We start from the raw sequence: 26,558 nt of genomic DNA on the forward strand, positions 1-26,558 counted from the left end.
TGCCAACTTGACATTGCGAGAAATGGCCCTATTTATTGTCTAAAATACTGGAAGTCAAATGGATTTATTTTTGGTAACTTTTACTGATGTAATGACTTGACATAAAATAAAGACTCTGTTCCAGAGACTGTGAATTACTGCCCATGTGAATTCAACTTTGAATGCCATTAATATTTTACTGCCACAGTGAACAAAGTTGTTAAATTTAAGTCAAGAATTATTGGTTCCTTTTGGTAGGACGCGTCTGTATTTTTACTTAGCCTCTGTAATGTTATTTTTCCCCACATTTACTAACTTAAAACATGACCTATGTTTATTTTGAGAGTGTAGACCAGCATTGAGGAAGTACATACTCAGAGTGTATTTTTTCTGATTCAACCTGCTCTTGAGATTCCTTTATAATTTGTATATTATCTGGAGTAGTGATTTTGACATCCTTCATCACTAGCTTAATTTTACTTGCTTTACATAGAATCCCTTGCTTTGCTTAGATAGAAAAAACAACTGACAAAAGCATCACATTATTATACTTATTGGGAGAACCATGGCATCTTGTTTATATTAACTAGCAAAAGACATTCATGTGAGGAAGAGAAATATAATGTAGGCATCTTAAAATATAAAGAGAAGTGTTAAGAGACTCCTTGTCATTGGTGAGCATAGTGAGTGTCTATCCTTGAGCTTTGAGAGTTACCACCTGTCAGATGGCACCAGGAACTTTTTGGACCTGGTACCCACTTCATTCCAGGCTCATAATGGCTCTCCCCGACGGGTACCTGCACTGTTACACAACCCCTATCCTCATCCTGTAGTGCTCTGAGACTGGGATGCTGTCCAGGCCTGCAGCTTCCTGGATTGCTCTTTCCTTCCAGGTTGCCAGGTGACCTCTTATCCAACATTCAAACTCAGCTCAAATTTCCCTGAATGCGGGAAGCCTCCCCTGACCTTTCCAGGCAGAGTTAAAAGTGGCTGCATGTCTAGATGTGTTCAAGGCCCTGTTCATTTGGATAAGGAACCCCAAAGACTTGTCACTGGGGGAATGGCTTTACTGAAAGTCCAATATTATGGATATGTTAATGCATTTGCTTCTTCATTTTATCCCATTATAAAAGGTGTGACAGAGGATTGCATTTTGAGTTAGGTGGCATGAGATCTAGTCTCTGTTCTGCTGCTAGGGTAAGTAACTTGGGGGAAATCACAACCCCATAAAAGGAGGAACGTTGTCCTCCTCTGCTGTTGATAGGTTTCTACATATGAATGAGCTTCAAAGCTGCTTGGGATCTTTTGTTTTTTTCTTTTACTTACATTTGAAATCATTATAATTATAGACTCACAAGAGTCTACTTCCACATGAAGAATTTTATGTACCCTTCACTCTGCTCCCCTAATGGTGACATCTTATACAGTTATATCAAAACCAGTTTATTAATATTGGTACATTGTTGTTAAGCTAGACTGTATGCCTTGTTCATTATAATCATTTTGTACACACACTAGTGTGTGTGTGTGTGTGTGTGTGTGTGCGTGCGTGTATAGTTCATTGCAATTTTGTCTCATGTATGGTATATGTAACCACCACAATAATCAGGATACAGAATTGTTCCATCAAACAAAAGATCTTCCCTTATGCTGCCCCTTTGTAAGTGTGCCCATCCCTCCACTGTTCCTGGCCGCTGATAAATACTTGTGTGTTCTCCATCTCTTTAATTTTGTCATTTCAAGAATGTTATATAAATGGAATTATACTGTATATAATCTTTTGAGATAATGCCTTGGGATCCATTCAAGTTGTTATAAAGAGTTCACTCCGTTTATTGCTGAATTGTATCCGTAGTGTGCACCAGAGCTTATTTAACCATTCACGCATTGAAGGACATTTGGGTTGTTTGCAGTTTGGGACTATAAAAATAAAGCTGCTGAGAACATTCGTATACCGATTTTTTGTGAGCACCTAAGTTTTTACTTCTCTGGGATAATGCCCAAGAGTATAGCTATTAGGTTATATAAGTGCATGTTTAGTTTTATAAGCAACACCCAACCTGCTTTCCACAGTGACTATCTATTTTACATTTTTACCAGCAGTATATGAGAGGGATCAGTTTTTAAGGGGAGAGTAATTTAACACTGAGAAAGTCATCTGGTTACAGAACTTAGAATCTTTTAGGATTGGGGAAAGAGAGTACTGGAATCTACCCTTGCCAGAAGATATTAAGGGACTCTTTAAATTGTGTGTTTATGGTGCCGTTTGTCTAACTGAATGTCGTTTTAAGTAAATGAGGCATAAGCTTAGGCTGCACTCCACCCTCACCCCCAGACGGAGTCTTGTTCTGTTGCCCAAGCTGGAGTGCAGTGGCGCAATCTCAACTCACTGCAACCTCGGCCTCCTGGGTTCAAGCAATTCTCCTGCGTCAAGCCTCCTGAGTAGCTGGAATTTTTAGTAGAGACGGGGTTTCACCCTGTTGGCCAGGCTGATCTCAAACTCCTGACCTCGTGATCCACTCATCTCGGCCTCCCAAAGTGCAGGGATTACAGGTGCTAGCCACCGCGCCCAGCCAAGCTTAGGCTTTCTTTACAAAGCATATATACTCATTGACGATGTTGTATTGGTATTTTTTTGTTGTTGTTTCTAATGTTTTCATTAGCAGATATTCAGTGTGAGACTGCTGATACCAGACACTAAGAGGGGAACATGATCTAATATGAGGAACTGGAAGTCAGGGAGATAGTGTTTAACTCACCACTCTTACTCATTTTAGCTGTAGGTATTTTTATGAGCTTTGCCTTCATCTCTAATGTGGAGATGATAATACCCAATTCTCTGGACTGCTGTGAGGACTAAGTAGCATAAATAGCATGATTCCTGATTATGGTATGCACCCAGAGAACCTCTGTTCTTGAAGATTTCAATGTTGTGTCATTTTGATTATTTTTTATGTTGATTAGAAATAGCTAATATTTTCACTCGTTTTGCAGAAGAGAGAAAATTCCATTGATGATTCTTCAATAATAAGAATAGTGAAGGCCAGGCACCGTGGCTCACGCCTGTGATCCCAGCATTTTGGGAGACCAAGGAGGGTGGATCACTTGAGCCCAGGAGTTTGAGATCAGCCTAGGCAATATGACGAAGCCCCATCTCTACAAAAAATTAGTCATGCGTGGTGGTCATGCGTGGTGGTGCATGCCTCAGGCACCTGGGAGGCTGAGGTGAGATAATCACCTGAGACAGGGAGGTCAAGGCTGCAATGAGCCATGATCACGCCACAGTACCCCAGTCTGGGTGACAAGTGAGACCCTGTCTCAAAAGAAAAAAAAAAAAAGAATAGTGATAATGAGCCTGCTATTTATTGAGAATATATTGAGTGCAGTGCTGTGCTTGGTAAGTGTGAATTACCTGTCTCACTTAAGCTTTTTAGCAAATCTATGACTAGATACTCTTACAATACTCTTTTTTCAGATAAAGGAAACCAAGGCTTAGAGAGTTAAATAACTTAATGAAGGTCACATATCTTGTGAAGCTGAAGTTGTAACCCAGTCTGTCTGTCTCTAGTTTTAGTCATGTACCTGTATCTATTCCTTAGTGTTGATTGCTTCTTCAAAGGCCGTTCTCTGCATGGTATAAATTATAACTGAAGTGACTTTATACTAAGCAACACCGGATACACTGCTGCATTCATTGGGAGACAGCCTGTAAGAAGTACAATTGCGCTTTATCTATAGGTCAATGGAAGCAACCACACAAACAAAATGACCTTGCGTTTCAGAAAGAAAGACTCTGAATAATGTTGGTATTTTTTAAATAGCTGGTTTGGATTTTTGAGAGGCGAGACAATTACTCTAAATGACATGATAGAGAGGGTTTGGGATCATCCTGATGGGGCCGGTGGAGGGGAGCATTGTCTCTGAAAACATATGATTTTCCCCACACACTGTAATTTAACTCACAAAGATATTATAGAAAGTAGTGGATATTATAATTACCTGAGAGTAAACTGACTTATTCCTTTATTCATTCATATGTAATTTCAAATTTAGTGAAGCTGTGGGATTTTAGGCTTGTTGTTTTCACAGTGAGGCCTTGGTTAACTCAGTGCTTTAGGGCCATGCTTGAGACTTAGGGCCCTGAAGCATTCTTATGAAAACATCTTTTTGATACATAGTAAATCAAACTCATGTTTACATGAATATCTCATCTAAGTCTGTTATTTATTTCTTAGCACATGAATAGATTCAAATACAGCCTATGTTTTGAGAGTTTAAGCAGGTTATTGTTAGGAAGGTGGTAAAAAAAAACCAATTATATATGAAATGTATCAGTAAATGTATTGCCTTAGTGAACGTGGGTTCCTTCAGTGAAAAATAAGCTAAGTGGTTTTCTTAAAACACTATGGGCCAGGCACTGCGCTAGACAGTTGATAATACATGATTTTATTTTATCCTTAAAATAGCCTTATGCAGCAGTTAATTATGTTATTCCCATTTTATAAAAGAGGAAATGATATTTCACGTCACATGGACAGTGAGTGGGTAGGCCTCTCTTCACTTATTACACTTCTGCTTCTAAGCTGTGTTCTTTCCTATATTACACTGGAGGAAGGAGAAAAAGAGCTTGTGTTTGGTCCTTGGCTGGGTGGAATATCCTCAGTGTGGCTGTAAGGACATGGGTAGAATACTCTAATCAATTCATTTCTTATTTAAATAGTGACAAAGGTATGTCCATGTTAACCATTTCTCACTTATGCTTTATATATAAGAATGAGTTATGGAGAATGTTGCTTTATTATATCACTTAAAATGTTTGGTCAGGTGATGGTGACTCATGCCTTTAATACCAGTACTTTTGAAGGACAAGTCAGGAGGATCACTTGAGACCAGGAACTCAAGACCAGCCTGGATGACAAAACAGGATCTCTTCTCTACAAAAAATAAAATAGTCAAGTGTGGTGATGGAATATTGTAGTCCCAGCTATTTGGGAGGCTGAGGTGGGAGGATCACTTGAGACTAAGAGTTCAAGGGTATAGAGAATGATGATCGCTCCACTGCATTCCAGCCTGGACAACAAAGCGAAACCCTATCTCTTAAAAAAAAAAAAAAAAAAAAAAAAATTATATTTCTTCATGATCAGAAAAACTAATACCCTATCCTCATGATACACTTCGGAACTTCTGGTTACAGCTAGTGCCAGGGCAGAGTAGTAGGCGTGCCATATAACTATAGACAGTCCCTCTGTTACTTCTAGTTAGATCCCTTTTATCTAGATAGATTCTGTCTATTAAGATTTAGGATATATTCTTTAGTTTTTAAAGCAGATTTTTCTTCCTTATGATAGCTGATTCTGGGAATAATGGAAAATAATTCGCCTGCCTTGAGTTGTGGCAGAAGAATGTGATAGAAGATAGTTCAAGGCTGTAATGATTCCAGAATATACAATTTACCATGGGTATTACACAGGGTGGTAGTAGAAAATTTATTGAGCATATAGTTGATACATTGGATAGACTCATTTAGAAAATTATTTCCTCTTTTATGCAGGGGCTAAGAGGTTTCTTGACTTGATAGCTAAAATTCCAGATACTATTCTTTGCTTGAATGATTGAAATGACTGGTATAAACTGCGATCACTTAACTAGACTTTTATTTTGACTTTGAGTCAAAGATGTATTCATGGTCCTTTTTATAAAGGCTATGAATCTTCATGTTACTTTTTTGTGATATTTGTTAAATTTATTTCTTTTTCTTTTTTTTCTTTTTTTTTTTTTTTTTGAGACGGAGTCTAGCTCTGTCGCCCAGGCTGGAGTGTAGTGGCCGGATCTCAGCTCACTGCAAGCTCTGCCTCCCGGGTTCACGCCATTCTCCTGCCTCAGCCTCCGGAGTAGCTGGGACAACAGGCGCCCGCCACCTCGCCCGGCTAGTTTTTTGTATTTTTTAGTAGAGATGCGGTTTCACCGTGTTAGCCAGGATGGTCTCGATCTCCTGACCTCGTGATCCACCCATCTCGGCCTCCCAAAGTGCTGGGATTACAGGCTTGAGCCACCGCGCCCGGCTGATATATGTTAAATTTCTTATCCCTGTGTTGGGGTTCAGAAACCCATATCTGCAAATATGGCACTTTGACATGCTGAACTGAAGAAGCCTCAAGGTCCTCAGCCACCATCTCTCCCAAAGCATAGGTTGAAGTTAAAGTTCTTTATCTGCCTAAAATCCGGACCCAACAAGGAGATCTTCTCCATCTTGTTAGACCAAGAACGTAACCACACCTGAATGGACCTTTTCACTAGATAATGTCTGATAATCCCTGCTCCCTGATCCATTTATTCTCCCTTGCAATCCCTTTAACAGAATTCCTCTTCTCTCCCTCCTATTTTGCCAGGAAGGCATAGAAGCTTCTGACTCTAGTTGGGGTTTTGCGGTTCTCCCTGTGTATACATTGGTAAAGTTTGTATGCCTTTGCCCTGAGTAATTCGCTTCTGTGAGTTAATTTTTCAGCAGACCTTCAGAGGGGAAGTTTCCCTTGGCCTCTACACCTGCATATGAGAAAATGGGAAGTGATCTTGTTCTTGATTACGTAATTAGGGAAACATGGGCTTCAGTGTATAGTTGATAACTTAAAGATAGTTACTCATAAGATAAAAACAATGTTTCAGCTTTCAAAATACTAAAATTAATTAAAGCAGAGAAAAAACTAGTCTTTATAACAACATAGAAGATAAAGTATATAGCACATAAGCATACAACAAAAGGATGAAATAAAAATGACAAATTCAGATATGTCTGTCATCTCAATAAATGCACTTGAGCTAAACACTAGAGGGTTAAAACTCAGATTGAGCTTTAAAAAATCCAACTAAATACTGTTTATAAGAAGCAGTCTTGGCTGGGCATGGTGGCTCACGCCTATAGTCCCAGGACTTTAGGAGGCCAAGGTGTGTGGAGTGCTTGAGGCCAGGAGTTGATGACCATCCTGGGCAACACAAGAAGACCCCATCTGTGTTATTAAAAATGAGAAGGAGGAGGAGGAAGAGGAGGAAGAGGACAATCTTAAAACATAATGACTCACCTCTAAAGTAGTCAGATTCATAGAAACAGAAAGTAGAATGGCGGTTGCTAGAGGCTGGGGGGACAGAGGAAAGAGGAGTTAATGGGTATAGAGTTTCAGTTTTGTAATCTGGAGATCTCTTTCACAACAATATGAGTATGTACTTAACACTGTTGAACTGTACACTTAAAATGACTAAGATGGTAAATTTTGTTTTGTTTTTTTACCACAATTTTATAAAAATACTAACCATAATGACCCACCAAAATTAAAAATAAAAAGACAGGATAAGATCTATTAGCAATGGCAAATGAGAATCAAGTATGACAACATTAATATCAGACAAAGCAGAATCCAAGGGAAAACTTAAATGTGGAATTTTTGCAGCATTTTTTTTATAGTCAGAAGTAAATGTAAATCAAATACTTATAAAAGTAACTGGAGAAATTGATTTTAGTATATAGAATTCTAAACTATATACTCTGTAATTCAAAAAGAAGAGAGTATCATCTGTGTTTAGCAAGAGATCAGATATAATTTTGCACCAGGAAGGTCGTGACTTTGATAAGAGCAGTTTCAATGCATGAGCGGGGTCAAAACCACTGGTCTGTCAAAGAATAAAAGGAAACCAGAAAGGGATTCCATAGACCCTGAATATCTGTATGTTGGTGTATGAGCATTCCTGCCTAGAGTTATTTTCTCTGCTGTCTGCAAATGAAATCTAATTTTTGGAAGTTAAAAGCATTCAATTTGTTACTCTTCTCTCTCATATTAGAGTGGGGTGAAGATTTCCTGGACAAGGGTGATGAAATAATGTGGCTCGGAAGCCTAGAAGGGAAGGTTTCTAAAAGTTAAAGAAAATTGAACCTAATGCTAAGAGGTCAGTGATTGAGAGAACATAAAGTGGACAAAAGAGAGAAGGAACCTTGCCCCTGTGGATTTGTCTAAAGCTATGTTAAACATTTTGTTGATAGAGATGGACCTTTGGAAGAAGCACTAGGAGCCTGTGCTCAGCAGAACACACAGGGGGATGTGGGGAATCTAATAACAGTATAGCAGCCTACTACTCTCCCTAGAAGGAAGAAGACTTCTTGGAGATCAGACTCTTTATCCAAGGATACAGAAAATATCATATCTGGTAGAGAAATACCATGAGACAGAAAGGGGACATGAGATTTGGAGTCAGGCTGACCAAGTTCAGATCCCATCCCTTCCACATATGAGATAATAGAAAGTTATTTAGTTTTGCAGTTTTATTATGAGGATATAACATATAAAAATATCTAGCACTGTGTCTGGCATGTAGTAGGTACTCAGAAAGTGACACCTGCTAGGTAATAAATGTCTCCTTTCTGCTAAGATGACTGAGAGCATGGGGTGAATTCCCTTGATGCCAGTCTCCTGGGCTGAATCCTCTGTTCTCAAAGAATGAAAAATTTAAAGGTACTTCCCAATCCCCCTACAGTCAAATGGCTGCCGTGACCTAACTTTGATAATTATGTATTTCAGACCTTGGGATGTCTAAATGTTCCTCCAAATGTTGAATTATTCTAAAATTAGCAAAGATATGTTGAAGAAACTCACAAGATCATGGAATCAGGCCTCTGAGGTCATATTGTTCAGTAGATATATTGCTTATGAGCCTGGAAGGAGAGGTTTGCAAGTTTATATAGTATAATGTAGTATTTGCTCTTGGTATCAACCTAAATTCATAAACAGATGTGTATGTATCTGTATTTATGTGTATTGAAGTCTGTATCATGAGGGTGAATCATTAGAAGTTGACTTGATATCAAACCAGGTTTATATAATTCAGATGTGTCCCCAAAATTTGTCCTCTTCTAGATATGTTCATTTACTTTTAGTATGACTAGCAGGAACGTAGGGGTTTTAGTGTCTGATTTTGAGGATATAAACACAAAAAAAGTATTTTTTCTTATTTGTCTAGATTACTAATCTAGACGGAATGTAAACCTCACCCAAAATTTGTGAAATTTGAGACCAGATTTCTTTTTCATGGCATTACAACATTACTTTAAAACAGCGCTACTAAACAGTTTTATCAAAAAATTACAACAAATGACATGTGGCCCAGTGGATGAAAAAAATTCTGCAGTTATTAATAGACGTTTTTACAGTTCAGAGCTTTAGCTGTTATTTGTTTTGTAATGGTGGTGTTTGTGCATAGGCTTTGAGGCAAGGCGACTAATTAGGAATTATCTGTAATAATTTAAGTAAAGCTTAAATTATTAAAAAGAGCAATCTAACCATTTATTGAGCACTAAATATACGCCAGGCACTGTGCTACCTGCCTTTGTATAATCCTTACAGCAACTCCATGAGAGGGGTTCCATTATTATCCCCATTTTATAGATAAGGGAAGTGAGACTCAGAAGAATCAGTGACTTCCCCAAGGCCACAGAAGGGTGGAGCTGGGATGTGAACCCAGGTTTCTGACTTCAGAACTCAGACTTAATAACCACCCAGTTCTGTTTCCTTATGAAAGGGCTGTGTCTTCAATGTTCGTTTAGGGCACAGTTGCTTGGATTTGGCACACGTGTTGCCATAGAACCTGTATTTCAATCAGTGTTAGATGTTTGGGCCAATATTAATATGTCAGAGGTGTCTGAGTGCCAACAGCACTGTAGATCTAAAGCCATCCTGAGATGGTGTTGGGCTTTTAACTTTGGATGGCTAGAACTAGTCTTTCCTCAGTGTTGTCTTGCCTTGGACGTATTTGCCCTTTCTTGTACCCCTTCACCTACTGCCTGGACTGGTGGGGATCTACTGCCACAGCGGGGTGGGGCAGAGGCTAAAAGCGGTGGGGTGGGGTGGAATGGGGCGGAGGCTTCTATCTGGCAAAGCTTCTGGGATTCTCCATGTATCCAATTCTCTGTCTTCTTCTGCTTCCCTCCCGCCCTGCTGTTTTCACTTCTTGTCTTGGAGAATGAGTCCTTCTGGATATCTCTTCTGCTGCTCTGGGTTCTTGATGGAATGACATAATGACTTGGCTGTTGTCTATGGGTCTTTTTACTGCCAACAATGATTGGAAACAGGGAGCTAAAGTGACCAGCTCCGGTCCCATCCCTGCCCCTTTTTTTCACATAGATACACAATTTCATTAGAAAAAGATGCGTATGAGCTATATGTAGGCCACTGAATATTCAGACTTATAGGGAAAGGCACATCTACATTTCAGGAAAAATGAAGAAGTTTTGAGTCTTCCGGGTGGTCATTGAAGAAACTGGGCTCTGACTCTGTATGTACAACAGATGGAGAGTTTGGGAGCATGGCAGGGGTGAGCTGGAGGACTGACAGTTTCTCCTGCTTCCTCTCCCCTTGCCGGACAGGCTTGTTTGCCAAACTGGCTTGTTTCATTCATGGATTGAGGACAGGCTCAGGACTGGGGTTGAAGGGGTTAGAAGAGAAGATGATCTTAGCATCTGGGTCTACATTACTGAAGGGAAAAAGGTAGGAAGGGGAGTTTGAAGTATGGAGAGAAGTCCCAGTGGCCTCTCAACGGTGAGGTACAGAAGGAAGGCTTTTTTTGGCAATGGTTTCTATATAGTCATTGAGTATTAGTTACTCTGTATTTATATGAAGTGTGAATTTTATTTTGGTGGTATCTTTGGGTAGATTGAGAGGCCAAAATATTTATCTTGTTTTCAAATTACTCTGAAATCTCACTTCCTTACTTTATCATCATCTTGCCTATCTCTTCTTGAATGATTTTCATTTGAAGCAGTTCAATTAAATCTTGTTAAGTGTAACAATAAATTATTTAGTGATTCCTATAAATTCTCTAAAATATAAGAAGGAGAAAATTGAATATAGCCCAAGTACGTGCCAGGGATTTTTAGAGAAATAATTTCGTCAATCTTGTCTCCTTGGTTCTGTTGTTATTCTTTTATAAATAAGAGGTCTCAAGGGGAGGAGAAAAAAATACAGAAGAAAAAAATATATATATTATAAACAAGAGGTCTGCCAGAAGATCAGAGATTTTTGTGGAAAATGGGGATGGTTCAATAAGCAGAATGAATTTCCTTACACAATAGCTCTGTATTTTGTGTAGAAAATCTTACATGGATTTTCCTGGCTCTGGAGGAGGAGGCCATTCTTTCTTATGGTGATATGAGAAGAAAGGTTTTAAAGAGTTGAGTGGAGAGAGGCTTTTAGAAAGTGCAGTGATGTCTTTGGATGTCCAGGATTGACTCAAGGTAAAGGAAGAGGCATGTCATGAAGCTTGGTCTTAGACCTAAGCTTCTATTTGGAAATCAAAGCCATAAGTCAGTTCTGCCATAATACGAATGCTGCTCTCCTAAAAAATCACCATGCCATACAATAATACAACAAAACCACAGTACGTATGAGGCAAACAGATGCAACATTCAAAAACTTAATCAGCAATACATTTTAAAAAAAGAAAAGGTGGCCGGGCACAGTGGCTCATGCCTATAGTCCCAGCACTCTGGGAGGCCAAGGCAGGTGGATCACCTGAGGTCAGGCGTTCGAGACCAGCCCGGCTAACATGGTGAAAGCCCGTCTCTACTAAAAATACAAAAATTAGCCAGGCGTGGTGGCTGATGCCTTTAATCCCAGCTACTTGGGAGGCTGAGGTAGGAGAATCGCTTGAACCCGGGAGGTGGAGGTTGCAGTGAGCTGAGATCACATCATTGCACCCCAGCCTAGGCCACAATAGTGAGCAAAACACTGTCTCAAAAAAAAGAAAGAAAAGAAAAAAGGTAGGAACATGGTTGTACACATGTTAATGGTTATGAAATACACAAATACTACAATAAATATGACATTTTGATTTTAAAAAGACCTGAAGTTTATTTGTGAATGAGGGCTTTAGAGGGCTGCAGCTTGTGAGTTTTTGTGAAAAGCTGGGAGGAAAGCTATGGGACTCCCAGAAAGACTGTTAACACCAGGTATCAAAGGGTGTGGCTTACAACACAGGCAGTGAACTGAGATGTTTGCTGGATGTTTTGAAGTGTGTGCACAGGTGTGTTTTGTTTGTTGCTGCATGGCTTGGTTCACCTGGGAGTCTTCAGTTAGTATTTCTTTCTGAGGAAACACACTAAATAAACATTAAATGTGTATTGTGCTCAAATTGTTCCCTTTTAAAATCAATTGCATTAGAACAAATTTGTATTTTCAAAACAAGCATTAGAGAGAAGCGACTCTACTGGCTGGGTGCAGTGGCTCATGCCTGTAATCCCAGCACTTTGGGAGATGAGGTGGGAGGATCACTTGAGGGCAAGATTTCGAGAACAGCCTGGGCAACAACAGCCGACTCTACAAGAAAAGAAAACTGTACAATAAATTCTTTTGACTTTGTTTATTCTCTTTGGTATTTGCAAAAATATAAATGCAAGTCCTTTAGAGTCTAAAGAATAGGCTCTTCACTCTTCATCACCTTAGTTGTGAATATGTTATAAACAGAATTGTAGCCAGAGCTCACCCTTACTGCAGTTAACAATGTGATGTTTGCAGTCACTTGCTAATCTTACGTTTCCTCTTCTGGTTTTCCCACTTGTGACATGTATTATTTGTGGGGCTATTGGGGCAGAGATGGTGGGGCAAGCAGTTGCTTTTCTTGGATGTATGATCATAAGGTGAGCAGTTTTTAGTAAAACTATGTATTCAAATGTCCATAAGGGATGAATGGATAAACAAGTTGTTTCTATATGATAGAATATTATTCAGCCATAAAAAGGAATGAAGTACTGATACATACTACAACTTGAGTGAACCTTGAAAACATTATGCCAATTGAAATAAGCCAGATGCAAAGGGTCACACATTATGTGATTTCATATATGTGAAATATCCAGAATAGGTAAATCTGTGGAGACAGAAAGCAGGTTAGTGGTTGCTGGGGGCAGGGGAGGGGAGGGTGGAGGGTATGAGGAGGGACTGCTAATGGGTATGGAGTTTCCATTTGGGGTGATGAAAAAGTTTTAGGACTAGATTATGGGGATGGTTGCACAACCTTGTGAATGTACTTAGTGTCATGAGTTGTACACTATTTAAATGTTTAAGATGGTAAATTTTCTGCGATGTGTATTTTACCACAATTAAAAAATAGGCTGAGCATGGTGGCTTATGCCTGTAATTCCGGCACTTTGGGAGGCCAAGGTGGGAAGATCAGTTGAGGCCAGGAGTTTGAGCCAACCTGGACAATATAGCTAGACCCTTTCTCTACAAAAAGTAAAGAATAATCTGGGCACTGTGACTTGTACCTGTAGTCCTGCTACTCAGGAGGCTGAGGCAGGAGGATCACTTGAGCCCAGGAGTGAGAGGCTGCAGTGACCTACGATCACGCCACTGCACTCCAGCCTGGGCAAAAGAGTGAGACTCTATTAATAGATAGATAAATAGATGGATGGATGGATGGATGGGTGAATTGATAGATGGCATATGTTGGATCTCTGTCCTGGGCATGGCACCATGCTTAGCACTGCAGAAGATGCAGTGAGGAGTGAGGCAAGGTGCTATCTCCGAGGAGTCTGAAGCGTATTTGAAAGATGAGATAAACAGAACAATAGTTAGGCTGCAAGACAGAAATGAAGTGTGCCATGGAGGAGGTGAGAACAGTAGGCTGCAGGTGTCCAAAGCAGGAGTGCACCTGTTCTGGAAGAATCTACATGATGTTCTTTCAGGAAGTAGCACATCAGATGGACTCACTGGGTCTCAACTGAGTGTCACCTAGACAGCACTGAAAAATATTTTTTCCTAGGCTAGGCCCTATTCAAATTAAGTAAAAATCTCTAAAGGGAACAGCTTTGGAATATTTTTTTTTTTTCTGTATATGTTTTTTAAAGATTGCCAGGTGATTCTTTTATGCAGCCATTGGTGCAAACCACAGGTTGAAACAACAGTCGGATATAGATAGGTGTATTCTGGGCAGAGGGAGTTTTAGGGGCAAATGCCCAGCTGGGAGAGCCCAAATTCTGCTTGACTAGATACTAGGGTAAGCCAGAGATAAAAATGTCTGCAGTATTGATAGACTGGAGAGAGCAAGGCCTGTTGGGAATGGGTTTTCATGGTCTATAGTAGGGGCTCTCAAGGTGGAGACTAGGGGTCCCTGAGACCCTTCTGGAGAGTCTGTAAGGGCAAAATTATTTTCATTATAATTTTAAGACGTCTGCCTTTTTACTTTGGATTTGATGTTTGTGTCGATGGCGCAAAAGCAATGCTGGGAAATCTTCTGGTGCCCTAGTGTGAATCAAGACCCTGGCACCAAACTGTCTTGATTGTATTTTTTACCTCTTTTTGTTCTTGCAGAAAAAAATAGGAGTTTCACTTAAGAATGTCCTCGATGAAGCGATAAAAATCTCAGTCGCTCGGGTTCACATCTTTTTAATATTCTGTGGGACGAGATAGGAAGCACACATAAATTACTTCTGCTGTGTACTAGAGAATTCTGGTTGTCTTGAGGAAAAACACTTCCACAAATATCGGAGTGAAAACAAGTGAACTAGCCACTTTTTTCATGGAACATCATTTTACTTGGTAGACTGATTGACACACAATAGTTATTCAGGCTTGGGTGTTTGACAGACATCTTTTGGAAATGAATAACGAGACCCTGTCACTTCAAGGTAAACAGTTGACAACATTTATTGCCAATGATAAAATTTGAACTTTCAAGGAAAAATGCAAAGTTTGGAAAACGTGTATCTGCCATTGTGAACATAACGGCATACCAACACTTTTAGACTTTTTACTTTTATATTGTGTAATGAAATGCATCAACATTCGGATGGTCTGTATTACAGGTAAACCAACATTTTCCAGTATTAGTGGTGGGGAATGACCGTGTCATGAAGGCTTGACCAGGATGGGGCAGCCTAAGGAGGCAGGATGGCTCATTGTTCATGTCTTCATTCAGGAACACAATGAAGTAGGTTGAGTTTCCTGGCCCCTGCATTGGGGATGGTTGGAAGAAAAGCTAAAAACCACAGCTTCTTCAAACCCAGTGAACTTAAAAAACGGTAATACTTTTAAAGAAACAAGGAATTTAAGGGAAGAGCTGTTTGTGGGGCTCGGGGTAAAGAAAAATGATGCTTTGCCAAAATTTGCTAAATTTATGTCAGGCTGGGTGCTGATATACATTTTTAAAAATCTCGGCCAAGCATGGTGGCTCATGCCTGTATACCCAGCACTTTGGGAGGACAAGGCGGGAGGGTCACTAAGGTCAGAAGTTTGAGAACAGCCTAACAACATAGCAAGACTGTCTCTACAAAAAAAAAAAAAATCAGTCCAAGTTTGGTGGTGCACGCCTGAGGGACGAGGATTGTTTTGAGGCCAGGAGTTGGAGGCTGCAGTGAGCTATGATTGCACCCCTGTACTCCAGCCTGGGCAACAGAGCAAGACCCTATCTCTGAAATATATACATGCATATTTTTTAATTTTAAAAAGTTCTTTTTAAAATTTTTAGAAAATAAGCTAAACATATTAAAACTTGTCTACTTTTATGGAGTAAGATACAAAGAAACAAATTTTCAAATATGATTTTTTTCTCTCCTTACCTGCCTTAATAATCATAATTTCCCTTTAAAAAAAATCTTTTATGGTCTACAATTTAGTCCTCTCTGGCCTACTGACCTTACTGTCAGAACCCCTGATCTTGTGCAGAGTTGCCCTCTCCTCCTCATCACAGCTGCTTTACCAGGGTCCTAATTCTTCTGTTGTTCCTACACACAACTTCTTCCTTGGTCTTAGATACCGGCATTTGTATTTGGGAACTCACGAACAGATCTCTTTGGCTTTTAAACTGCTAGAACTTGGCCAACACCCCGCTTTGCCTCAGGAATTTCCTAATAATGGCTCCTTTCACCATAGCCTCTGACCTAATTTGTTGTTGTTCTTTATTTGCATGCTCGTTTTTATTGAATATGCAGTAGTATAATTTCTCTTTCCTATTAGTAATCCACCCCTGCCTTCTAAAAACCCTAGTTGGGAAAAAATCTGTGGTTTCCTGAGTACACAGTCAGCTCTTTCACAACAACAGCCTGTCACGTCCTTGAAGACAGTGCTGAGGTCAGGGATACAAGACTTGAGGTGGAAACTGGAATCGAATATGCAATTTTTCTGTATGGGCAAGTGGGAGAGGTGAGAGGCTACTGAAAGGTACCTGAGGAGGAGTCAAGAGCCAATGAGATTCAGAGACCTCTTGTGTGAGCCTGTTTTTCTTTGCTATAAAGAAATACCTGAGGCTGGGTAATTTATAAAGAAAAGAGACTTATTGGGCTCACAGTTCTGTAGACTGTATAAGAAGCATGGCTCCAGCATTTTTTTTTTTTTTTTTTTTTTTTTTTTTGAGATGGAGTCTCCCTCTATTGCCCAGGCTGGAATACAGTGGCACAATCTCAGCTCACTGCAACCTTCGCCTTCTGGGTTCCAGCCATTCTCCTGCCTTAGCCTCCTGAGTAGCTGGGACTACAGGTGCCCACCACCACACCCGGCTAGTTTTTTTGTATTTTTAGTACAGATGGGGTTTCACCATACTGGCCAGGCTGGTCTTGAACTCCTGACCTTGTGATCCGTCCACCTCAGCCTCCCAAAGTGTTGGGATTACAGGTGAGGGCCTCTTCTGTAATCCCAGCATCTTCTTCTGGTGAGGGCCTCAGGAAGCTTACAACCATGGCAGAAGGTGAAGAGGGAGCAGGTGTATCATAGGGTGAGAGAGGGAGCAAAAGAGATGCTATGTTCCTTTAATCAATCAGCTCTCACTTGAACTCATTACAACAGTGAAGGCACCAAGCCATTCATGAAGGATCTGCCCCCATGACACAAGCCCAGCCGACTAATCCACCTCCAACATTGGAGGTCACATTTCAATATGAGATTTGGAGGGGGACACACATCCAAATCATATCACCTCTCATGGGGAAGGCAAAGAGAAGGTAAGCTGGTGGCTAGAAACTAAAAACAAAGATTTGAGAGGAGAGAGATGCTACAGGTGTTGGTACAGTTGTGTGGGTGTGAGCATCCTGGCACTTCCACTCACTTCCTGTTTACTGTGAGCAGAATTTTCTGGATGGGTGTGGAAAAGTCTTCATCCAAGTCGGGTCTGAGCAGAATCACAGAGGCCCTTGGAGATGGCCCATGTGGATTTTATGTAGCCTATTCAACTCTTTTTTACATGAATGAAGAAGTCTGTACTTATTTAAACTATCTGACAATTCCAGGTTAGACCGGCAGGTCCTACTCCTCCCAGAACAGGGACCTCGCCCCTGGCCGTTATATGAGTAATTTGGTCCTGTGCAGGTCAGGACAGTATCACATGAGTTCTGGAGAGCAAAAGTCAAAGGTGGAACTGAAGGTCAGAGAGTGATACATTTTCTGAATTAGAGCTCATAAATATTAAGATGGTGAAATATGAAAAATAGAAATTACTGTCTATAATTAAAATTTAAAAATGGCAAGATAACAAAAGACTTGTGAAAATGCCTAAACAGGTATAAGTTCAATATAGGGTAAATGGCGTCAATATAAACTGGTGGTTTTCAACCAGTTTGTAAAATTGAAGTGTTTTTCTCAGCTTGATATAGATACACCTGAGACCAGGACTCCTGCCTATGTCCTAAGTAGAAGAAGGCAGAAATAATGAGAACGGAGGCCCTTCCCTACCCCCTCCACACATTAGGTGGGTCATACCCCTAGATCCTCATACCCACTGCTCAGACCTCAAGGCATCCCTGCCCCACTTGAGATGGTTTTTCTTCCCCAAAGTCCTCACAACCCCTCCTGGGTGTCATGTGATCTACTTGAATGCTGACAGGCACTAGCTGTTGAGCTTGTGCCAGGACCAAATGCCCCATATGTGATGAACTAAAGGGACCACTCTTCCTGTACCTCAATGACATCACCTGGGGTGGGTGCTTTTCAGAAATGACCACACCCTGTTTCTGATGTAGGTCACCTGCACACCTTACACTCCATTCAAGGGTGGACATCCAAGGGGCAATGGCGGTTTGGGGATTCGTTAGAACTTGGGCAGGGATTCTTTTTGCTGAGGTACAGGTGCATTCTGAATGGGAAAGACACAGGCAGGGAGTGAGGGTCCACACATTTCAGTGGGGAGGGGAGTTGCCCCTGTGGGACAGCCTCCTCCTGCAGCCTGTGAGCCACCCCTCCAGCTGACCACCAGTCTCACTTCCCCGAGCAGTGGATACTGTGTCTATACCGGAAGTGTCTGAAGGAAGGTCCTCAGAGCAGCCCATGATGGGGTTGAGGAATCTTTAAACTGAAAGGCTACAATCCGGAAGTGCCTCCAGGCAGAGATGAGGTCTCCCCTGAAAGCAGGGCCACCACCTCTCTGGCTCAGAGATTCCTGGATGATTCCCCCATGCATGACACTTGCCAGATTTGTCCTTTATGTTGCCTCTGCCCGCTGATGAATGTGGCCTGAAGATCATGTTCATCATATGGCTCCCCCCTGAACAGGCCCCATGTCAGGGCACTGATGCAGGGGTAATAACATGTCAGTGCATTCTATCCTATTTAGTTTTTTGGCATACCTAGCCATGTCTTTGAAGACTATGGCTCTAAGATGGATGGGCAAGTAGTAGATCTATAAATATATCACCCTGGACTTAATCCACAGAGTGATGAATGTGAAGGGTTGTTTGCATGCCACTGCACAAACCCATATGAAATACTCATCTCCTTGGATTTTTAATCCAAATTGAATTCTGCAAGTGTTAGCAATGTTTTTAAGAACAGATTTTTTAGTATTTAAATTTGTTACCTTTACTGGGAAGTTATCTGTTAGGATAATACAATTTAATAAAAGAAAACAATACTAGGAGACTTGGAAACTCCTATTCATATTTGGCAGTCCTTTGGCTTCTCTGGGAGGGCATCCACAAATGACTTTGCTTTTGGATACAATGCTGTGTTCAAAGATGATTTTACTGCAGCTTAAAAAAAGTGCTATATATAGAAATGGACTCTGGCTACTCACAAATATGTAGCAGTTGTCCAATAACTACCTTCTCTTCAAACTTCTTAAAACTTGAGGACTTTCCTTTTCTGCAGGGGCACACTATCCCTGAAAATCAATACGTTCTTATTTTTAGTTCAGTAGTGTTACCTTGAGAGAGCAGGTGGCCCAGGAGTTTCTATCATGAAAGCAAGTTGCATTTATGTGAGAGGTGGATTGCCTGCTTTGTAGAGCGTTTTCTTCAAAAGAACAGTCCTGCTTTTTCTACTTTAAGTTTCCCATATATTTTTTTCTTCTCTGTGACTTATTGGGGGGCCTGTGGAGGAATTGAATTGGCCAGTGCTCTGCGTCCTCTGAAAACCTAACTGGAGGAGAGCACTGTAGTTAGCACTTGCCTTGGGTGGCACTTGGGAAATAATCCATGGATTGTGTGGTTTTTTGGGGGGGCGAGGGTGGGGATATAATGGGAAGAGGGCAGTGCTACAGTGCTCATGAGTACCCAGCGTGCTGCTTCTGCCATAACAGGGAAACCCCAGCTGCTGGCCATGCCAACTGGTGTGGCACCATGTGGCTGGGGAGTTTTAGTCTTCCCCTAAGGGAAGAGAACATCTCTTATTGAGGTGAATCCATCAAGAGAGGCAAAGGTACGTTCCTCTTGCATCCATCTTTCGAAATGGGGTTAGGATAGGGGAAATTTTTCTCCATGGCTGCTCTCCTCCTCTCCCAGTAAAAAAAAACTGGGCCAGATACCGGAAGAGATTGGTCACCTTTACATCCCTGGTCCCTGGCAGTGCTCAGAAATAAGGGGTCTAGCCAAAATCCCCTACATTCTACTTATACCCCTAAGAAGCAGGATTACAATATTCACTTTCAATGTCCATTTTCAAGGTTTCTTTAGCAATTGTTGGTTTTCCATTGGCACTGAAATGCAATCATGTGGGTATTTTGACATTTGTCTTTGGTAAATAGAAAGGATGTAATTAAAGGTCAGATCTTGAAATGAGTTTTTAGTTTATTTTGTTATATGTGGAAACTTGCTGTGTTCGGTCAATGTTCCTTTAATGATCTAAGTTTTAAATACCGTTTTAATTATCTAAGTTTCACTGGGGTCTGCAAATTAAAGGAGTATAAATAAATGTCTTATTGCCAGCAGGGTGACCCAACAGTATCCTCAGTGGTCTAATAAGAAGTAGTGTAATTAACGGTGTAAAATATTACACTCTCTTGTTTATTCATTGAGGTAGAAATGTTAATTCAGAGGGAGAGTGAATGTCTCCTTGACTTGTCCTACGGAGTTTAAAGTCAGAGCAGGCTAAAATGAGGGCTTTGTTTAGATCAGTCACTTTTTATTCCGTTCCTAGAAGGATATGTATCACTCTAGTATAGTGTTTTGTTTGACACCTAACAGATTATGTAAAGAATATAAATTTAGAACTCGGGTTACTATTTTTTATTAGAGAGTGTTATTTATTTTCGCAAGCTCTTTAGGGTTCAGGATAGCTTGCAGTGAAATAATATCTTCAACATATATTTAAGCATGTAATTTCAGAAATGTTTGTATTATACTAATCTTAGGCTCTTATAATAAGTTTAAACTCAGAATTTTTGTGTGTGTTTTTCTTACAAAAAGGAAAACTAAGAAACTTTGGTAGCTCCATTGCCCTCTACAAGGCACTCTCCATATTCTGAAATAGTTATTGTTGTTGCACATGCAGTCTGGGTAATTGATGATTTCTTTTTTATGGGCACTCCTACCTCTGCCAAATTTAGGATACATTCCTCAGGCTGACATTTCCAGCCCTTGGCTTGTGGATTTACTAGGCCCTGTCTTCCTTGGTCACAGGCAATCACCACATCACCAAAGTGAGCGACTGGCTGCTTTCCAGATGCTGTATGTAATTCTTCCTACCTGAGGATCTTGGTCATGCCTGGAGTAACTTTTTTCTGTTCTTCCCTGACCTTCACTCTTCAGAATTCTACGCATCCTTCAGGGCTCATCCCAGGTGCTTCATCCATGTCGTGTCTCCTGTTTCCTTCAGTTGAATAAAGCATCACTTTTCTCTTACAGTATACATTATTAGTTCCTTTATAGAGTGGTTGTGTTCGTCCGCTGGAATTGCCATAACAAAGTACCACAGACTGGGTGGCTTAAACAAGATATTTATTTTCTCATAGTTCTGGAGGTTGGAAGTCCAAGATAAAGGTGTCCATAGGTTTGGTTTCTTCTGAGATCTCTCATTTTGTCTTGCAGACAGCTGCTTTCTCTCTGTGTCCCCACATGACCTTTGCTCCGTGTGCCTGCCTCCCTGGTGTCTTTTCCTCTTCTTAGAAGGACACTGGATTAGAAAGACTGGATTAGGGCATGCCATCCATGTGACCTTGTTTAACCTTAGTTACCCCTTTAAAGACCCTATCTCCAAATACAGTCATATTCTAAGATACCAGGAGTTAGGACTTCAATATATGAAGTTTGTAGGAACACAAGCCAGCCCATAATAGTGGTTATTTGTATACATTACATGTCTTCTCCTCTTTCCTTTCGCCCGTTAGACTATGAGGTATTTGAAGGCAGGGCCTTATACAGATGGGTTTATTAAGTCTTAATATAATGCCCATACATAATAAATAGTCTCTAAATATCTGAAGTTAATTTTAATTAAATCAACACCTCACAAATTTAGTGTAGTTATTAGACTTTTATGGAAATGATCTATAGCCACACATGCTACTTAAAAAATTACTTTACGAATTTGGCAAAATGCTGCCAAGTCATTTATAAAACAAAACATGGCTACTCTTCTTTTTTTTCCCCTTCAGACTTAAGTGATACTCATTGTTCTTTTGCATACGTATCTTCTCTCATTCTTATAAACTCAATGTCAAGAAAAAGATCAGGGTGGAACTTAACATGTCCACCTCCTACATCCGCACAGGAATCTTCATTCTCTGCATTCAGCTGGCAAATGTTAAATAAAGCTTGGATGTAACAAGCCAATTCATTCAGCTCTCTGGGGCAGTAACATCAAAGACGACATCAGGAAGCCCTGCTACTCAGAATTGGATGTTCTTGGGAATACTTATGAAGTTAACATTGGCTAGGCTAGGAATGCAGTAACTACCATTTTGAAAACATACGAGGTTTAAAGCATTTCTGCCATCCATCGTGGTGTAGATTCCTGGATGCTCTATCAAATACATGTCTAAATGTCCGCGCAGAATCTTTGCTGCATGCTAGAAAGAAAGCCTTGTTTAGCTACAGCCGTATTAGAACCCCACCTCTGTGTGTATACGTATTGCTCAGAAAGGTCTGGTTAAATTCTCAGCTTTACTAACAAGGTGCTGCCCTGCTATCTGGTTGTCTGATTTTCCCTGTATTAAGAATTGTCCTCATCAGTGGTTTAGAATATAGTTGTTTGAGGCAGATTGGAGTATAAGCTCAACCTGTCTGACAAATAGCTTTTATTAGAAACCTGCCTAAGAGAAAGAATTTAGTGTCTGCCTAAAGGAGTTGTGTTCATTCCTATCTGCAAGTACCAGGTTCTCATAAATTCCATTGTCACCTCCCCAGAGCTGTAGTTAGTTGAATGTTGTGCACTATTCTCTTGCTTCAGGCCACAAAAGGAACAGCCAAACAGAATCTGTTGTGGTCCATTACCCCTTATATGCCTTCCCATCCCTTGATAGAAGATAAAGGCTCTGGCTGGGTGTGGTGGCTCATGCCTGTAATCCCAGCACTTTGGGAGACTGAGGAAGGAGGATTGCTTGAGCCCAGGAGTTCAAGACCAGCCTGGGCAACACAGTGAGATCCTGTCTCTGTAAAGATTTTTTCAAAATTAGCCAGGCATTGTGGCTTATGCCTATAGTCCCAGCGACTTGGGAGGCTGGGGTGGGAGGATTGCTTGAGTCCAGGAGGTCCAGGCTGCAGTGAACTGTAATTGGTAATTGCGTCACTGCACTCCAGCCTAAGTGACAGACTCAGACTCTACCTCAAAAAAAAAAAAAAAGAAGAGGAAGAGAAGGAAGAGGAAGTGGAAGAAGGAGAAGGAGGAGGAAGAAGGAAGAAGAAGGAAGAGGAAGAGGAAGAAGAAAGAAGAAAGAGGAAAAAGGAAAGAACAAAGAAGAAACCTCTTATAAGAATTTTTGTTTTTTTTAGATTTGTTGTCTTTAGGTCCTTGCTTCAAGGAAGCGTAAACCACATTTGAAATGTAGTTTATCCAAGTTAACTCATATAGTTACAATGTTCACATTTGATTTCACTCTCATGATGATTTAAAAACTTCTTACATATTAAAAAAAGACTTAAGACGTTATAAAAACAGCACAGAGGGGTCTCATTATCCATTATCTTGTGGTGGCTACTATTTTTAAAACATATACTTTTATTTTAAAAGGATTTTGGATTTTCACACCAATTTTTAAGTTTGTTTCCCTAAACATATTCCTATGTTCTTTATTGTAATTTTCATAACTTATTAAGAGAAAGATTGAAAATAAATAAAGGCAGATAAATAAGAGAAAATAACTTAGGAATCTGTCCTCTATGAGTTAACCTAAACCTATTTCAGATTACTTTCCAAGGTGATGGTGACTGGGAGTTTTTCCACTGGGATACAAGAGCAGAAAATGCACTCAATGTGATTTCTGACATGTTTCTGACAATGGCCAGTATCTTCCTGTTTTTTATGATCCCAGCAGCATATGAAGCTACTAGTCTTTAGAGGATAACCTAAAATGATGCTTTAATCCCTTTCTTGAGTCATAATAGTTACTCTTGAACGTATACCATCCCCCAGCATTACTGATCTCACCTTTGAGCTCATTTACTGCTTATTATTGAAATATCATTTAACATTGGGTTAATTATATACTACCTTATGTTTTTCCACCTGTTTTTTATTCTCAAGAGCTGTGAGTTTTTGTTGTTGAAATCATTCACTCTATGGCATTCTCCCCACCCAGATTATAAACATTTTGAAACTTCTGCCTTATGCTTTTTATATTCTTTCTGTATTCCTTAGCACAAATTTAAAACACGGTAGGTCATTTGGATATTTTTCTCCTAAAAAATTGTATTTTATACTTGTCCATTCAAATTATGCTCTCCAATACAGGAGATGAGGCGGAGTGGGAAGCCAGTTCCTTCTGAAAACTGATTCTCAGAACTTGGTAGTAGCCAAGGTTAATTTTGAGTTTTGGCGCTTCCCTTGCAATCAGAGAGCCAAGTTTCATAAGCCATGGCCTGCAATTATGCCTAAAGAGTCTGTAAAGGTTCTGAGTTGGGAGTTTTTTTTTTTTTCCCGTTAGAGTAGAGGGCTGCACTCTAATGATTAGTTTGCTAATGGAGAGAGCATGGCTGGTTAATGAGGCATTCTATTGCAGTGATGTACTTAAAAGTAATTCAGTAATAATTGCTGTATGTTATGATTCATATTCCAGAACACACAGTAGCAATAACACATCTGTTGTGAAAGTACCATTATAAGATTGAGAATGCATTAACCTACCTAACCCTGTTCACTGCTGACCACTATGGTAAGAAAAAATTCAAAATGAATTTCTCTGCAGAAAGAGATCTTTCTGTGTGGCTGGGCAAACATTGGTCCTCAGCAGGGAGAATATAATTGAGAATGGGACGTGGGAGCTTGGTTTTACTATCCCTGTTGGAATAAAGCTCTGGCTGGTAGGTGGTCCCCCAGAAGTTAAGCCTGTATCTTGTTCCTGAAAGGATATGCAGGACCAGGTTCCAGGTCTCAGAGAAGGGGAAAGATTACTGAGGATTATTCTTATTAAAGAACATTCATTAATTTATTTTTTTGTTGTTGTTTTTTTCTTTTTTTATTGAGACATGGTTTCCCTCTGTCGCCCAGGCTGGAGTGCAATGGTATGATCTCAGCTCACTGCAACCATCGCCTCCCAGACGCAAGCAATTCTCATGCCTCAGCTTCCCAAGTAGCTGGGATTACAGGCATGTGCCACCATGCCTGGCTATTTTTTGTATTTTTAGTAAAGATGGGGTTTCACCCTGTTTGCCAGGCTGGTCTTGAACTCCTAGCCTCACATGATTCATCCACCTCGGCCTCCCAAAGTGCTGGGATTACAGGCATGAGCCACTGTGCCCAGACTGTTTATGATTTTTAAAATTCTATATAGATAATCTTTCACCAATCTATGCTTTCCCAAGATAGAACCTTTGATTTTAAGGGCTGGGATCAAATATACTGCAGCCCTGATTTCCCTAAGTAAATAAAGCTTCTTCTCGAGGCCCAGGAGATCACACTCTGTGGATTTCCCCCTGGCTCTCAGGAACGTGGAGTTGGGCGTAGCAAGGAGGAAGGAGGTGCTGTGGAGTTGTGCTTAGCACTTCTCTGGGCTCCAGTTCTCATTCATTTTTCAGTACTTCCATGCCTACCGTCTTGTTAGAAAAATTCTCTCCTTTTCTTGCTTTCCTTTTCTTGGGGATTTTTATCTGAGAATTGAAAAAAGAAAACATAAAAATGAATTATGTGCTATTTTCCTATAACTTGATGAGAAAATGAATAAACAGTGATTTATAAGTTTAAGAAATGGAACTGTTTCATGTGACTTGAGTTAATTTGTAGATATTTTAAGTGAATTCTGTAGTGTCAGGTAAACTCAGACATGTCAAACAGGTGATAAGTCAATATAACTACAGACAGAGGTCTAGGCATCTGTGGGGTTCAATAAGAAAACTCCTAAACATTTTTTAAACTTCTTATTTTACTCATAACTTTTAAAGGTAATTGGTGTAAACAGAATTTTTAAAGGGCTAATCAACTGTGTAAATGGCAATTTTTGGCACAAAGTGTTTAGAATGCTTAAAGTCATTTTTAAAAAGTGCTTGGCATATATTAACTCAGTTATTCCTTATGACACTCAATAAAGCAGGTACCTGTTGTGGTTCATTTGGGCTGCTGTAACAAAAATATCATAGACTGGGTGACTGAAACAACAAATATTTTCTCACTGTTCTGGAGGCTGAGAAGTTCAAGATTAAGGCACCAGCAGATTCAGTGTCTGGTGAAGGCCTGTTCCCAGTTCATAGATGGCACCTTCTCACTATGTCCTCACATGATGGAAAGGGCAAGGGAGCTCTCTGGGGTCAGTTTTATGAGCTCTGTTTTTTAAGGGCATTCATCTTATTCCTGATGACTCTACTCTTACAGCCTAATCACCTCCCAAAGACCCCACCTCATGATACTATCTGATTGGAGGTTAGGATTTTAACATATGAATTTTGAGGTGACACAAACATTCAGTCCATCATGGTACCTTTCCCAAGGCCACACAACTAGAAAATGGCAGGGCTGAAATTTGAACCCTGGCATTTGCCTCTAGAGTTTTTCCTCTTACTATTTCCATGGTATACCTACTTTAAGCATTCACAGTGTTTCTAACTTTCTTTACCCAGTTATCTAATTTCTTAGTCATTTACTCATTCATCTTTCATTTATTGAGACCCACTATTAATTAGGTGTTGTTAATGGATATGTTTTCCACAGAAACATCAGCCTGGAAGTGGGAGCCAGATAGATCCATAAACAATCCCA

General features: G+C 40.2%; 1 protein-coding gene across 6 annotated transcripts in view; it reads left to right on the top strand.

Annotated features, from left to right (window-relative positions):
• The window catches only part of DOCK4 (dedicator of cytokinesis 4), a 475,353-nt gene that overhangs the window by 75,861 nt on the left and 372,934 nt on the right, over window positions 1-26,558 (top strand). The window lies entirely within an intron of this gene.

Source organism: Macaca thibetana, chromosome 3, assembly GCF_024542745.1.
Source record: "Macaca thibetana thibetana isolate TM-01 chromosome 3, ASM2454274v1, whole genome shotgun sequence".
NCBI classification, from domain to species: Eukaryota; Metazoa; Chordata; class Mammalia; order Primates; family Cercopithecidae; genus Macaca; species Macaca thibetana.